Source organism: Lutra lutra, chromosome 8 (assembly GCF_902655055.1).
Source record: "Lutra lutra chromosome 8, mLutLut1.2, whole genome shotgun sequence".
NCBI classification, from domain to species: domain Eukaryota; kingdom Metazoa; phylum Chordata; class Mammalia; order Carnivora; family Mustelidae; genus Lutra; species Lutra lutra.
Window position 1 is genome coordinate 134,464,419 of NC_062285.1, and position 17,055 is coordinate 134,481,473.

Here is a 17,055-nt window from a genome sequence, read left to right on the forward strand (position 1 = left end):
CAAAGATGGTCACCCGGCCCTGAGTCCTGACCTGACCCCCCCTCTGGCCCTGTGCACTGAGTCGAGACCTCTCCAGAGCGCAGCCCCTGCCTGCGGAGTGGGGCAGCCGGCTGTGCTGGCCAAGCGAGACCGAACAGTGGGTGCCCCTCACCAGCAGGGTGACGCAGGGGTACTGAGGGCCGGTGGCGGGAAGGGCAGCTAGCTGTGATCCTCTGCCCCTACCCCGGCAGGTCCTCCCTCATGCTCTCCTGCATCCTTAGGGAGACAGGGGGCAGGTTCCTCCAGCCCCAGGCCCGGGGTCCCCCAGGACTCGGGCCCCAACGTCGTGCCCTCTGTCACCTCTTCCCTCACTCGTTCAGTGACCGTCTGTGTCTGCACGAGCACACGCAGTAGTGCGCTGGAAGGAGGCAGTGTTCTAAGTAAATTCACCACCACATGAGCCACGCGGTTACGAGCCCGTGAGGAAGCTCTCGGATGCTGACCCGGCGAGATCTCCAAGATGAACTGTGAGGGAAACAAAGTCAGGTGCCCAGCAGCTGTGGGATATGGCGCTCTGGGTGTGAGAAGGGAAAGACGGAGGTGCAGGTGGGCATATGCGTTTCTATATGTTTAAAACCTCTCGGGGGCTGGGGGGTATACACACACACACACACACACAGGGCGAGCAAACCCACTGGGAAGGGGGCCCCAGACATACAGGAGACTGGCATAGCAGTTGCCTCGGGGGGTGGGGGAGCTGAGGGACAAAGGGGGAGGGACCCTTATTTCGAGATGATACGCTTTCATAGATCCTGAATTGTTTCTCGGGGGCATGCGACACCTACTCCAAAATCAGTAGAAGTTGGGGCGCCTGGGTGGCTCAGCCGGCTAAGCATTCATCTCGTGGCTCAGCTCATGATCTCAGGGCTGTGGGATCGAGCCTCTCGCGCCACCCCCGTTGGGCTCTGTGCTCTGCGGGCATCTGCTTGAGATTCTTGCTCTCCCTCTGCCCCTCTCCCCTGGGCTCCTGCTTTCTCTCTTTCTCATGTAAATAAATCTTTTTTTTTTTAAAGATTTTATTTATTTATTTGACAGCGATCACAAGTAGTAGATCACAAGAGGAGGAAGCAGGCTCCCCGCTGAGCAGAGAGCCCCATGCGGGGCTCGATCCCAGGATCCTGAGATCATGACCTGAGCCGAAGGCAGAGGCTTTAACCCACTGAGCCACCCAGACGCCCCTAAATAAATCTTTAAATAAGTAAAGTTTAAAAAAAGAAATGAAACAGCCCCAAAGGGAGCGCAGTATGGGGCAGACAGAGCTGGAGCCTGGTTCCGCGTGTCCCTGCTCCTGTCACTGAGCCTTTGAGATCCTGTTTCCTGCACACGGGAGATGGGGTTGATGACTGGGGCTCGGGGAGGTCGGGAAGGCGCCACTCCTGCACACACGGCTGCCACAGCCACACGCCCACGGACTGGCAGCTGTTGTCATTACCATGAACGTCATGGTGGGGCCTGTTCCTTACACCCAGGTGACACAGGTGTGAAGGGACACACCCTTACCCTGCTTGAGGACAACAGCGCCAGGGAGGGCCGATGACGCTCCTGACAAGACTGGAGGAGCCAGGACTGGATGCAGGCAGAGGCGACACACCTGTGCCTGGTCTCCAGAGATAAGTAGGCAGGATCAGGGGACAGAAGGGAGGAAGTGCTTCCCAGGCTGGGGCGGGGGGGGGAAGAGGGGACAGGCTGGACACACTTGTAGCCACACCACACAAAGAGAGTGGACACGTGGTTGTGAGCACCAGTATGCACATCCAGCCCGTCCCTCACATGGCCCTTGCACTGGCCTGGGGGGGCTCCGGGGGCTCGCAAGCAGGCTGCGCGTGGAGGGCGGGGCAGCATGGGGTCCACGCCATCCCGGGGGCTGGGGACAGACTTCAGCCGGCCTGTGTGACCGCAGGCAGGTCACTTTACCTCTCTGTGCCTCAGTTTCCTCCCCTCTAACCTGGGGATCCTAACAGTACCGACCTCACAGGGACATCATGAGGTCTCCATGAGGCGGTTCCCCTACAGTTCACAGCTGTTCACTGGTCCGATTTTTAAGGCTCCTATTAACACATTTAAAGTACTTAATAATATCGTAGTATCACTACATCGCGTGTTCGTGTTTCATAGTATATGTTCACGTTCTCTTACGCACATGCCGAGTGTGCACGTATGTATTAGCTATCCACACAAAAGCCTCTATGCACCCCCCATACATCTCATCCACACCCACATGCGTGAGTGTGTGTACACGTGCACACTCACTCCATCACACACATACTATCAGGCACACACACATGCAGACACACACATGTGCATGCACACACACACCCTCTCCATGTGCTCACGCTGCCTCCGCCCTCTCCTGCCGAGCTGAACGTCCACGCAGAGCCGTGGAAGAGGTCGTCCCCGTGTTTCCCCAGGCTGAGCCCGGCCAGTCCCCCAGGCTCCAGCTGCCTTCCCAGACCCGCTGAGAAGGGCGGACCCAGACTGATGCGGGGGATGGCATTTGAGACCTGCTGGGTCAGAGGCTGCTGCTCTGGATGGAGAGAAGACTCCAGGATCCAACAATGTGTTTTAGCCAAGGAGCCCCTGGAAGGCTAGCACAAGTGTCCCTGCACACAGCAGAGCTCCTGGTGCTGCACAGGAGGCCTAGCTCGTGGCAAGAACTCTATGGAAAATAGAGTTGCCTTGGGATTGTCCATTTCATCTTCATCTTCCCTCCGGAGCTGTGAGTTTTGTGAAAATAGGGCTCACGCGTGACTTGTCTTTGTCCCCAGAACCAGCTTCTGGCAAAGAGTGGTCATCAATGAGGGGATTAGCTAGGGTATAGTTGATTGTGAAAGGAAATGACAGTAAAAAAGAAAGATTTATTTTAGGCAGAAAAGTCTGAAGGGAGGGCTCTCAGACTGAGCCACAGTGTCTGGGATCCAGGCTCCTTCTATATTTACATCTAGGACCTAGACTCCGTCATGCAAAGCCTCCCTTCACAAATGCACCTCATGGTCCAAGATGGCTGCTCTAGTTCCATTCAACACATCTGCATCCCAGCCAGCAGATAGAAGTGAAATGAAGGAGGAACAAAGGACTTAAGCCGGCTTTCTCTTAAGGAAACTCTAGCACAACGCTTCCACTTACATTCCTTTGGTCAGAACTTGGGCATGTGGCCACTTCTAACTGCAAAGAAGCTGGGAAAGGCAGTTTCCACTTTAGGTGGTTGTGCATCAAGATAAACCTCCAAGGCTGTATCGCTGTGCTCTGAGGGGGACACGGATCCTGGCGCCACCATTATCAGGATTTGCTAACTCAGCTGTCTGAGATGAAGAGCGCACCTGGGGAATTCTTTGTCAGGCTGGGGACACATCAACAGTAGTCAAAGAAGGAGGGAGTCTAGTGGTAGCCCAGCACGTACGCCTGTGCACGGAGGGGCTGGCAGGAACTCTTGCTACCCAGAGCTCAGAGGAAGAGTAAGAAGGGCCAGGTAATGGCAAAACACACTCTCCTTAGGATCCAACATGTTTTGATTCTGACTTTAACACCTGTCACCTGTGTGCCGGTGGCTGGATCCCTTACCTTCTCTGAGCCTCCACTACCACATCTATAAAACAGAATCGTCTCTTCCTCAAAGGAAGGTCATGAAGATGCAGTAGTGTCTTGAACACAGGGCTCTTAGACCCTGAGGGGACCCTCTGAAAATTCCTTTGGGGGGAGAAGAATGGGGCTCCCCAATCCAGCAAATCTTGGGGAACTGAGATGGGGCTTAGACTCAGCCACCAAGGGTCCTGGAGTTCTCAGAGTATAGCAGAAACCAATTTTTTTTTGCCACTTTTAATATAACAATATTACATATAATACAATATGTAATTATATAATATAACTTTACTATAACTTTTATTATAGTCTCTATGAGTTTAAAAAACTTATTTACTATACACGTGAGCTATGTGACTTTTTGAAAGTAAAGATGAGCAAATGAGCTAAAAGGAAAAAGAATCATTCAAAACCCACCACCTGGAGCTAAACGTTATTCATTTGTCAAATATCGTGTCAGTCTGTTTTACGACCCTATGTATATACATAACTACTCACGCTTATACACTTCTTTTAATGTATTTACTTTTGACAGGATTGCACTACACACAGGCTACTTCAAAACCTCAAAATGAGGGTTACCTGGGGGGCGCAGTCAGTTAAGTGTCTGCCTTTGGCTCAAGTCAGGGTCTGGGAGCCCCAGGATGGAGCCCCCAGCCTTGGGTCCCCTGCTCAGCAGGGAGTCTGCTTCTCCCTCTCCCTCTGCCCCTCCATGCGCCTCCCCCGCTTGGTCTCTCTCTTTCTCAAATAAAGAAAATCTTGGGGCGCCTGGGTGGCTCAGTGGGTTAAAGCCTCTGCCTTCGGCTCAGGTCATGATCTCAGGGTCCTGGGATGGAGCCCCGCATCAGGCTCTCTGCTCCTCAGGGAGCTGCTTCCTCCTCTCTCTCTCTCTCTCTGCCTGCCTCTCTGCCTACTTGTGATCTCTGTCTGTCAAATAAATAAATAAAATATTATTAAAAAAATAAAGAAAATCTTGGGGCGCCTGGGTGGCTCAGTGGGTTAAGCCGCTGCCTTCGGCTCAGGTCATGATCCCAGGTCCTGGGTTCAAGCCCCACATCGGGCTTTCTGCTCGGCAGGGAGCCTGCTTCCTCCTCTCTCTCTGCCTGCCTCTCTGCCTACTTGTGATTTCTCTCTGTCAAATAAATAAATAAAATCTTTAAAAAAAAATAAAGAAAATCTTAAAAGAAAAATATGCATGTGTGATATTGTGTCACAAACAATATTTATGTGAATTTCTCCTTATTTCCTTAGGTTAGGTTCCCGTATGTGGGTCTCTCCCCATGTTTTAAAATTTTTGGCCTCTCAGGGGCACCTGGGTGGCTCCGTGGGTTAAGCCTCTGCCTTCGGCTCAGGTCAGGATCTCAGGGTCCTGGGATCGAGCCCCGAATCGGGCTCTCTGCTCAGTGGGGAGCCTGCTTCCCCCTCTCTCTCTGCCTACTTGTGATCTCCGTCTGTCAAATAAATAAAATTTAAAAATCTAAAAAAATAAAGTAAAGTAAAAGTTTTGGCCTCTCAAACAAACCAATTTCAGAAATAAGAAATTCCTACATTAAAAAAAAAATCAAGCAAAGCCATATGGAACAGAGCTTTGGATCAGCAGGAGAAATCCACTGCTCCCACACGGAACTGACATAAATCATAGCCAAACGGAAAGACACTCAACACGTCTGAGAGTCTCTACAGCCTTCTTGTGGGTAAACACATCGTTTCTGTCCAGGAGTCTGAAATACCAATAGTGAGGACAACAGCTAACACTTACACTGTGCTGACCATGTGTCAGGCACTCTTCTAAGTGATATACATGTGATACACATCATATGATATGTATCATTTTTAAAAAGATTTTATTTATTTGACAGGCAGAAATCACAAGTAGGCAGGCAGGCAGGCAGAGAGAGAGGGGGAAGCAGGCTCCCTGCTGAGCAGAGAGCCCGATATGGGGCTCGATCCCAGGACCCCGAGACCAAGACCTGAGCCGAAGGCAGAGGCTTTAACCCACTGATCTACCCAGGCGCCCCTATATATCATTTTGTGTATATATAGAGATATAGAGATAGATAGACCTATCTATATAAAGAGAGAGAGATAGATAGACCTATCTATTTCTATATATATATCATACACATTATGTTGTATACATACCCAGGCGCTCCTGTTTCTTTATTTTTAAAGATCTATTTATTTGAGAGAGAGAAAGAGAGGGTGTGTACGTGCACGCGTGCAAGCCGGGGGTGGGAGGGGTAGAGGGAGAGAATCTCAAGCAGACTCCCTGCTGTTCGAGGAGCCCCTGTGGAGCTCGATCTCACCACCCTGACATCATAACCCGAGCCAAAACCAAGAGTCACACACTTCACCGACTAAGCCACCCAGGCATCCAGCAAACCTTGAGTTTTTAAGAGAGCACATGGGTCCAGAGAGGGTTAGAAAACTACTTTGGAGGAGGGCGCCTGGGTGGCTCAGTTGTTAAGCATCTGACTTCCGCCTGGGTCATGATCCCAGGGTCCTGGGATCGAGCCCCAAATCGGGCTCCCTGCTTAGCGGGGAGCTTGCTTCTCCCTCTCCCACCCCCCCCCCGCTTGTGTTCCTGCTCTCGCTGTCTCCTTCTGTCACAGAAATAAATAAAATCTTTAAAAAAATAAAAATTTAAAAGGAAAGCTACTTTGGGTACACAGCAGTTCCGGGAGCTTTGCCTACCCTGCTTGCCTTCCACAGGGTGTGAACCCCCTTAGTGCCCATGGGAAACTGGCCTACACCTTTCTGAAGGAGCCCGGTGACCCAAGCTTGCACCCACTCCTTCCTGCGAGCAGGGCTTTGCTTTCAACAAACACCTGCGGGGCACGGGGCCAGCTGCGCTAGGGCCCTAAGTGGGTGTGGCCCTTGCTGGCTAGCTGCCAGGCCTGGTGCGTGGGCCTCCTTCCACCTCGGGCATCCGCACCTCAGCTCCAGATGCCTTTGGCCGCTGGTGATGGTCAGGGCTCCAGTTCGTGGATCTGAGTGTGGTGCACGGGGTGGAAAAACAGTATTTGCTTATCTGCCTACATGCTTTCTGGCTATAAGAGATTGTGATTCTAATATTTTACATTTTAGAATTCTAATATTAAGTAAGAATTCTAGTATAAGGAAGTACAGATTTCCCAGCTTCCATAATTGGATTTATCTGGTATTCTTGGGATTCTAGGAGTCTTTGTCTTTTATTCCCAAAAGCTGGGGTAAAGGAAGGCCATGGCTCCTTCCTCCAGGCAGTCAGGGAGTGGGCCTGCCTGGAGGACACTGAAACAGCGGGTGGCAGCTGGCTTGGGGCTCTCAGAGGAAAGGAACCGTGACCATGTATTTTGCCATCTTTTCCTGAAACCTCTGATCTTGTTTTGTGTGTTGCTTTCAGATGCCCGAGGCCCCAGTCCTACTTCAGACGGGCTCTTGCTCATGTGAGGGGCCCCGAGGTCAAGCTCAGCTGACTGCTTTGATAGCAGAGCACGTGTCCTGAGGTTGGGAAAACAGCTGGTGCCGATGTTGGTATTACAGTTTTTTGGGAAAAAAAAAGAGAAACACAAATGGCCCCTCCATGGGTCCCTGGGTGTCATCAGCAGGCCCCGCACACTGAGGGACAGAAGCAGGGCCTCCTCCAGGAGACCCCCACCACCGCCACCTCCAGAGCCTTCCATGACCTTCCGGGCTGTGACTGCCCGGCCAAAGCTTGTCCGTGGTGGGAAAGGACACACACCCTGAGCACTAGGGAAGATGGAGGGGCAAGTCCAGCAACTAAATGGCCCCAGAGCTGGGCTAAGGCAGGGACTCGGGCAAGACCACGGGCAGAGCCACGATTGAGAGCCACTGTCCTTGACACAAGCCAGGTGTGAGTGCTGAGCTCCGGAACAGGGTTGCAATATGACCTCATCCTGAACCTGATGTGGGGGATGAGGGGTGGTTAGAAAGGACTGCTCCAGGGGTCCGGAATGGGGCCCCAGGGTGGGGGAGGCAGCCCATGGCAGGAACCCCCAGAGAGGCCAGCAAAGGGTTTCCAGCCCGGAGGTGCTGTGGGGTAGGGCTCTAAGGACCAGGGAGAGCAGGAGCAGGGAGGGCCGGCGGCCTTCCTGGCACCCTGCCTCTCTCCCACTGGTATAGGGCTGAGAACAGGCACCGCTTCTGGACTCGGCCTTGAACACTTGTCCTCCAACTTACTCTGTACATTTTCACCCTCCAGATGAGCCACAAGAAGAGGGCAACAAACACTTCCCCATCTTTGCCCCAGCTCACCAGCTGTCGCAAGTCTGTCCCTTTTGTTTCTCTCCTGTGGCTGTCTGTCGACACCTGTGCCCGCATACATACACGTTGCGGACATTGTGACCCTCTCTCTCAACCCTTCCGGGTTCATCTCCGACGTAAACAGCACTGGCCTGCGTCATCACCGTCCAGCGCTCGTGTAGGAACTCGAACCCAGGTACTAGAGGTTCTAATACACAGCCCGCATTCAAATTTCCCCACCTGCTTCCGCAATGTCACTTCGTATTGGTTCTTTTTAGAATGCAAGCTCCAGGGGCGCCTGGGAGACTCAGTTGGTTAAGCGTCTGCCTTCGACTCAGGTCAGGATCCCGGAGTCCTAGGATCAAGTCCAGCACTGGGCAACCAGCTCCATGGGCAGCCTGCTCCTCCCTCTGACCTCCCCTCTCATGCTCTATCTCACTCTGTCTCTCTCTCTCTCAAATAAATAAATAAAATCTTAAAAAAAAAAAAAAGACTTGTAAGCCCTCTTCTGTATGCTACAGATAGTTTCTATTCATCGTGTTTCCTCTCGAGGGTTTTTTTCTATGTTATTTTTTGTCTTTTCTTTTTTTTTTTTAAGACTTTATTTATTTATTTGACAGACAGAGATCACAAGTAGACAGAGAGGCAGGCAGAGAGAGAGAGAGAGAGGGAAGCAGGCTCCCTGCTGAGCAGAGAGCCCGATGCGGGACTCGATCCCAGGACCCCGAGATCATGACCCGAGCCAAAGGCAGCGGCTTAACCCACTGAGCCACCCAGGCGCCCTATTTTTTGTCTTTTCATCATATGTATGTTTTTGGACATTATGAAGGTTCTGTTTTCATTATAAAATATGTACTTATCAAAAAAAATGTACTTATCGTTTGCCAAATTAAAACAATATAAAACTATCTTAAATCACAAGTTTAACAAAATAGAACTGTATAAAAGTAAAAACTAGGGCCATCTGGGTGGCTCAGAGTGTTAAGCCTTTGCCTTCGGCTCAGGTCAGGATCTCAGGGTCCTGGGTTCGAGCCCCGCATCGGGCTCTCTGTTTAGTGGGGAGCCTGCTTCCCCCTCTCTCTCTGCCTGCTTGTCTGCCTACTTGTGATCTCTCTCTGTGTAAAATAAATAAATAAAATCTTAAAAAAAAAAAAAAAGTAAAAACTAAGAGCCCACCATGACCCAGGTCCCCTTGTCAGAGGAAACAGTCCATAATAACATGAGGGTAAGTGCATACACCTCCTGGCTCGCTTGCCCAGCTTGGAGAACCACGCTGGTCCACGCTGCGTGGTTTGTTTTTTTTTTAACCAATCTCTCACCCACCGGCATGCGTTTATTGGTAAGAAGCCCAGTGCCTCCCTCTTGAGGTTTCTTCCAGAATAGTCTGAGAATCCTAGGGGATCACTCAGTCCAGAGGCCAGTCTTACTTCCACGGTGCCCAGTCCTGCCTGCCCTTGTGCCCCAAGGTTACAGCCCGCTCGTTCATACCAGCGTCTGTCCTCGCTCTTGGAAGTGGGAATGACGCCAGAATGGGTGGGTCTGCTGTGGTTACTGGCCCAAGCCACCCATGGCGTCTCCCCCCCAACCCCACCCCCATGAGGCATTGTGAAATGCCCAGCCTCTGGCCCCGGCTCCAGTCACCTGGCCACACTCCTTTTCCCACAGAGCAAATTCCCTCTTTTGAGGCATAAGTGGTCAGGACTGTCCCAATTCAGATGGTGGCTAATCTGACCCACTGACCTGCTCAAGGGAGAGCTTGGGGACCAGAGCTCATCCCTCCTGAGGCTGCCCCGGGCAGCAACAAATTTGCCGGCCTCGTTCCCAGATTAAGGGAGTTAAGAGCATGGGGCCAGACCCGCTTCAGGAAAGTTCCTTGCCCATCTGTCCAAGGAGTGAGAACAACAGCGGAAGATCCAACGCACCAGGACCAATGGATAGAGCCCTTAGTACAGCGCCCGGCACACAGAAACTCTCGATAAGCATGAACTATTATTTTATGCCTAATATACATGGGAACTCTCCAATTTCCCTGTTCTATAAAAATGAGACACACGCCCCCATTTTTCTTGGCTTGCTTTTCTCAAGCACAACTTAGGCACTTCCCATATCTGCACGGGGAGCCTCTGCTCCCGGGAGAGAGGTGCAGAGCCCTCCAAAGGATGGCGTCCACACAGCGGATTAAACCATCTCTGTGAAGTCAAAAGCCTTGGTCTTTTCCTTGGTGATGTCGCGCGTTGCATTACATCTTAGAAAGTTAAAGTTTGACTGCGAAGCTGTCACCTGCATTTTTTTTTCTTTTTTAAGTAGGCTCCTTGGCCAGTGTGAGGCTTGAACTCATCACCCTGAGATTAAGGGTCTTATGCTCTGGGGCTCCCGGGTGGCTCATTTGGTTAAGTTTGTGACTCTTGATGTCGGTTCAGGTCATGATCTCAGGTCATGATCTCAGGTCATGATCTCAGGGTCGTGCGACTGAGCCCCACGTTGGGGCTCTGCACTCAGCGTGGGTCTGCTTAAGAGTCTCTCCTTCTGTCCCTACCCTCCCGAAAGAAAGTGAAGAAGGAGCAAGAAAGGGAAGGGAAGGGAAGGGAGTTGCATGATTTACTGATGAGCCAGCAGGCATCCCATCCCCTGCACTTTTGTTCCTTTGTCCCGTGAATATTTGTCTTTTTCTCCATCATTTGGCTCTCAGTCCCTGTGGGATTGCCATTGTTCTCCTCCTTTGGAAAAAGCTAGGGAGAGGTCAGCTCCCACAGCATGAAGAGGGACCAGGAGAGCTGTCAGGGCAGGAAAAGGGAACGCCAGCCAAGCAAGGGTCCTAGTGTCAGAATCCCTGGCCACCACCATCTCAGGACCCATCCTACCCATCTTTGTTTCTGCTCCAGGAATCTGGGAGTCTATCTGGTTCCTTCCTCTCCCCTAACAACAACCCCTTTAGCAAACCCTGCAGACTTGTTCTCCTAAATAGTTCTCATACGTGCTCCTTCTTTCCCCTTCCAGGCCCCTCTTTAGTTCAGTCCCTGCCCAGCTGAGATGGCCCTGTAGGGCCTGGCCACCCTCACTCGGCCCTTCCCCAACCCACCATCCATGCTGCAGCCCGTGGGAAGCAGCTGGCACGAGCTAGTACAGCGGAAGCTACCCCTATTACTACTCCTTCCTGTTGGCCCCAGGACACTTGCTATAGAAAAGTCACCACAACATTGTCTGGAAAGCAAGACCCAAGAAACTGGAAACAACCCAACTCTCTGACCAGTACAGTAGTGTATGAGTTTCTTGAGGTGGCTATAACAAATTACCCCAAATGTGGTGGCTTCAAACCACACAACTTGTTACCTCACAGTTCTGGAGGTCAGAAGTCCAGAATGGGTCTCACTGGGCTGTCAGCAGGCATCTGTTCCTTGGAGGCTCTCGGGGAAGAGTGTGGTGGTTGCCTTTCCCATCTTCCAGAAGCCTCCAGGAACCAAGCACTCCAACAGAGGCAGCTCAGAGGAACCGTGGCTCACAGATGCCCTGTGTTCTGTCAGGATTGGACATTTGGAAGATGGGACAGGTGTGGGGAGGTGGACAGACCTGAGTTCCTACCTGAACTTCCCCCTTTACAAATCACTAATAATACCCATTATACAGGTTCTTGTGTGAGAGTTAAATGTGAGAGCATGTGTATGTATGCACCTGGGATTCAATAGATATTCATCTCTGGAAAAGAAAGAAAGGAGGAAGATGGGAGGGAGGAAGAAAAGAAAAAAAAAATTGTTCCAAACTTGGAGGGTTGTGGGCTCTTTCCAATTTAAAAGCTGCAATGATGGCTAATCCAGGCTAATTTCCATGTCAAGGTCAACAACCTTAACTCCATCTACAACCTTACTTCCTCCTTGCTACGTAACAGAACCCATACACAGGATCCAGGGATGAGGACATGGACGTCTTCGGGAATATTCTATCACAGGAGAACAGAGACAAACTGTGGTCTTTTCCTCTAGTGGAACAGAGCACAGCCTGGGACAGATTCCCTGGGCAATTGATCTCACTGAACACCCAGGGTCCCTTCCTTGCCAAAACCCCTGGCTAGGCCCTGTGAGGGAGTCCCCAAGTCCCTGGTGAGGTCTGAGAAGGCCACCAGCAGTGTGACTCAGATGGTCAAATCACAAGCAGGGGCAGTGGGACAGAGAGAAGCAGGCTTCCCGCTGAGCAGGGAGCCCCATTCGGGGCTCATTCCCAGGACCCCGGTGTCACAACCTGAGCCAAAGGCAGATGCTTAACAACTGAGCCACCAGGGCGCCCCTATTTATCAGCTTTAAAAAAAAAATCTGTCATTGTTATGAATTCCTTTCTCATTCTAAATATAGTTTTTACCTAATATTGTATTCTTATTTTATATATCTTTAAAAGGACCTCCCAGATGGTATACACTTCAGGCCCATATAACCAGAATGTGCTCTGACCGTAGGAGCAAAGATGAAGGAACCACGGGGACTGGCCCGACGGGGATGACTTCAAAATACACTGAGTGAGAGAAGCAGGTCACAGAGAAGAACGCTGCGGCATGACATCTTTGTATGCGGCCCCCCGCTGGGCACACCTAAGCTATAAAGTGTGTGGGGATGCGTACATATATGGTGAAACTACAGAAACCAGAGAATTCTTTACATGATTCAGGATAGAGGCACGGCAATGCGACCAGGGAGGGGAACAGAGGGCACTTCTGAGGGACTGGTAGGGTTGAATAAGGGAACCTGAGAGATGAAACACACTTCTGTTTCCGTATTACCTTTAGAATTGTGTACAGACGTTGCATACTCTCTTGTATGAATGATGCTCTTCATAATTTAAATTTGTGTTTTAAAATAACTGGATCGGGGGCACCTGGGTGGCTCGGTTGGTTGTGAGTTTGCCTTCAGCTCAGGTCATGATCCCAGAGTCCCAGGATCGAGCCTCACGTCAGTCTCCCCGCTCAGTGGGGAGTCTGCTTCTCCCTCTGACCCTCCCCCTTCTCGTGCTCTTTCTCTCTCAAATAAATAAAATATTAAAAAAATAATTACTGGATTAACTCTCTAAAGAAACTTAACATTTTAAGCTTAAAATTCTGCTGCGGCTTCTCAGTGCACTTAGAACCAATCCATGCCCCTTGCTGTGGCCCAGATCCCACGTGCTCCGGGGAACCATCCCTCTCCAGCCACAGGGCCCTCTGGCCCTCCCCTGCACCTGCTCTGTGTAAACCGCGGGTCACCCCCTTTCACAGCCCCTGCTGTTTTCCTGCTTGGAGCTCAGCACAATGCTAATGCAGTGTGGTCAGTCCTGCCTCCCCCTCCAAGGGACCCTGCTCCTCGCCTCGAGAGGCCAAGCACGGGCTCTATTCCGGCACCCCTTGGACTTCCCCGACTTCTGAAGGGCTTTAGCCTTGTGCGGGGACAAATGGGCCAGCAGGTGGCAGTCCCCTAACTCAGGAGGGCTAGCTGCTACACCCCAAAGGGCTGGGTCCCCTCCTGTCCACAAGGTTCTGGGATAACTCATTGTGGGGGGCACCTGCCAGAAATAGGAGCTGCACCTTACCCCCCACGTGGGCTTGGTGTCGCTTAGACTCTTTAAATGGAAAACCAACTGACTTTTGGGGGCACCAGAAATCTAACCGAGTCCAGCCCATGGGTTTTTACCAATGTTCCCTCCTTCCCCACTGGTCGCACTTCTGTGAGATGACCGGAGTACCCACCCTGCCCCTAGCTCTCTGCCCACATGAGATTTCTCGGAACACAGAACAGCCCTGGCTGGGAGCTGGGCCACACTGGGAGCCACGGCAGGTGTGGAGGGATGTTGCTCCCATCCCCCACCCCCTGCACCCCGTAGGTGTGTGGGTAACCATGTATGAGAGGACCAACGGCTCCCCAAAGATGTCCAAGGTCTGCTTCCCACAAACCGAAGGCGTTCTGCTGCGGCGCCAAAGGGGGAGTTGAACTGATCTTGAGCCAGAGATGAGCCTGGATTATCCGGGTGGCCCAGGGTCATTGCAGGGGTCCTTACATGGGGGACGAGGGCGGGGGAGGCGTCAGAACCAGAGAGACAGCATCAGGAAGGAGACCTGACCCACCATGGCTGGCTTTCAAGACAAAAAGAGCCCACAAGCCAAAGAATGCAGGCAGCCTCGGGAAGCCGGAGAAGACAAGAAGCAGGTCCCCCCGCCACCCCAAACCCACAGCCTCTGAACGAACACGTCTGCCCACTCCTTTGTGTTGTTTCAAAGCACCCTCTAGGAGGTCATTTGCTACTGTAGCAGCAGGAATTTATACCCTGGGCAACTTATTCTTTTCTTACCTTTCCCCAGGGTAGAAGTGAGACAGGCCAGGCATCACTCTCTGACCTCATCTGGGGTGCAGCAGGACAAAATCTCCTCTACTCTTAAAAGAAGCATGGATACACCTGTTTTCATAGCAGCGTTATTCACAACAGTCAAAAGGTAGAAGCAGCCCAAGAGTTCATCAGCGGATGAATGGATAAACAAAATGCGGTACACACGTACAATGCAATATTGTCCAGCCATCAATAATGATCATTATTCAAAAGGAAGGAAATTCGGACACAAGCTACAACATGCATAAACCTTGAGGACATGGCACAGAGTGAAGTCTGCCCCAAAATGCTGTATGATTCCCCTCACACGTGGGACCTGAAGGAGTCAAGTTCATAGAGACAGAAAGTAACACGGGGGCGGCCAGGGGCTGGGGAAAGGGGACAGGGAGTTGTTTAATGGGGACAGGGCTGTGATTTTGCAAGATGCAAAGTGCTCTGGAGGTCGATTGTGCAACACTGCGAATATACTGACCCTACAGAACACTTAGAAATGATTAAGATGGACGTTTTTATGTTGGGTGTATTTTACCACGATTAAAAAAATAAAAGCAGGGAGCGCCTGGGTGGCTCAGTGGGTTAAAGCCTCTGCCTTCGGCTCAGGTCATGATCCCAGGGTCCTGGCATCCAGCCCCGAATCAGGGCTCTCTGCTCAGCAGGGAGCCTGCTTACCCCTCTCTCTCTGCCTGCCTCTCTGCCTACCTATGATCTCTGTCTGTCAAAGAAATAAATAAAATCTTTTTAAAAATAAATAAATAAATAAAAGCAGGAGAAACGTGGAAAGTAGTGAGCATCACCTTACATGAAGAAGGATTTCTCAACAGCAAGAAAAATCTGCGGACCCTTCCTTCCCCATGTAATATGGATAATCTGTTTAAAAGAAAGGGATGCATCATTTGTTCAATGAAATCATGTAAAGGCTCCCTGACTTAAGGACAATGGTGATAAATCTATTCACTTGGTGAATTTCCCAAAGAAGGAAGGATGGCTACCAGTGATGTGACAGGGCCCTTGTCCCCTGAGCCATCGGCCTGGCCCGAGGACCTCATCCATTGCTCATTTCCTTCTGCATGTGCTCTTTAAAAAGAAGCAGCTGAGCAAAGGGGTAGGTTCTTGATGTCAGATATGCCTCCATTTGAAATCAGCTCTCCCACCCACTGGCTGTGTGACTTTGGGCAGGTTACTTTACCTCTCTGTTTCCGTTTTCCCTATCTGTACACTGGGGACAGCCACAGTCCACCCCTCAGCACTCCTAGAAAAGATTTAACGAGTCTAAAGTTAGGCCAGTGCTTGGCACATGCTGACAACATGCTGGCCATCCCAGGGATAGGACTCATCTGAGCTCACACTGTGTTGGTTAACATCCTCTGAGTGGCTCTGATAAGAAAACTCCTATATTCTGCTGGGGACCAACAGGACATGCGAGGCAGGATCTACCCCCCCACCCCCAGCCAGGGAACTCCCGACCTTGCAGTCTTCTCTGACTGTATCACAATTTGTCCGCCTTGGCACTCTGGTCATTGGGGCTGGATAATTCTTTGTTGGGGGCTGGGGGGGCTGGGCTGTGCCTTGGAGGGACTTAAAGGACAGGCATCCCTGGCCTCTATCCACTAGACTCCAGAAGCAGCCTCCCACTGGGACAATCAAAACTGTCCAGATGTGGCCAAAGGTCCTTGGGGACACAAAACTGCCTCCATCTGAGAAGTACTGAGCTAAAGGGCAAGACAGGGGAGGCTGGGAAGTCAGCAAAGCCTCAGGGAGGAGACACTCCAGGGGCTGAGCCTTGAGCTTGGCTAAGATTTCCAGAGGAGTGTGTGTGTGTGTGGGGGGGTCATCATTCTGTCCTGGCTCTCACCCCACCTCCCCAGCATTTTTGGCTTCCTCCTCTTCTGCCCCCTGATCTAGGGAGCTGTGGACTTCTATCTCCACACTTCCCTTGAGAATAGCAGCTCTTTGCTGCAAATCCTTCCAGTTCCCCATCTCCAGAAGCAATCTCTCTCCTGGGTCTCTGACTCTTCATCCAGCTGCCTCCGGACACCTTCACCTGGAGCCCTCCAGGCTCTTCAAGTCCAATGTGGCCAGAGTTGCCCTCTCCCCTACCCACCACAGTCCATATGCTGGCACCCCTATTGGTACCTGTTTGCTCACCCTCATCCCTCTCTCCCAGGGACTTGGTGGGTTGACCTCTTAAATGTCATTGAAATCCAGCCCCTCCTCTCCATCCCCACAGCTGGCCTGTTGCCCAGAACCTGTCGAGATAGCACACTCCCCCTCCAGGCCACCGCTGCAAAAAGGCCAACCCTGGGGGCACCTGGCTGGCTCAGTGGTAGAGCTTGTGACTCTTGATCTCAGGGTCCCGGAGTTCAAATCCCACATTGGTGTAGAGCTTGCTTACTTACTTACATACATACATAACATAAATGTCACATGCACTCCTTCCCTTGCACATAAACAACCCATGCCCGGTCTGCGCAGCTGTGAGGCCGGATCGCACTCGGCTGGATCTCACTCGGCTGGATCTCACTCGGCTGGATCTCGGCTTGAGCCCCTCCGTCACCTCACTTCTGCCTGTACAGTCACCTACGTGCCCGTGGCCACGCCTCCACTCCAGTTGCTCCACCCACTTCCAGCGCCAATGCCCCTTTCCAGTGAAAAAATCCTCCTCCTCCTTCAAAGCCTGGCTCCTGCGTCCTCTGGGAAATCTTCCTGCGTTCCCCAGCCTCTTGCCAAGGTTCTTATTTCCTCTTTTTCCTTGAAGGAACGATGTTTGAAAGCTGGGAGCTGAACCTGTGGCCCGAACACCCTCCCACCCTAGGCCCCCAGCCCTACCTGAGTCCCAGAGAGCTGGAAGGGCTCTAGTAG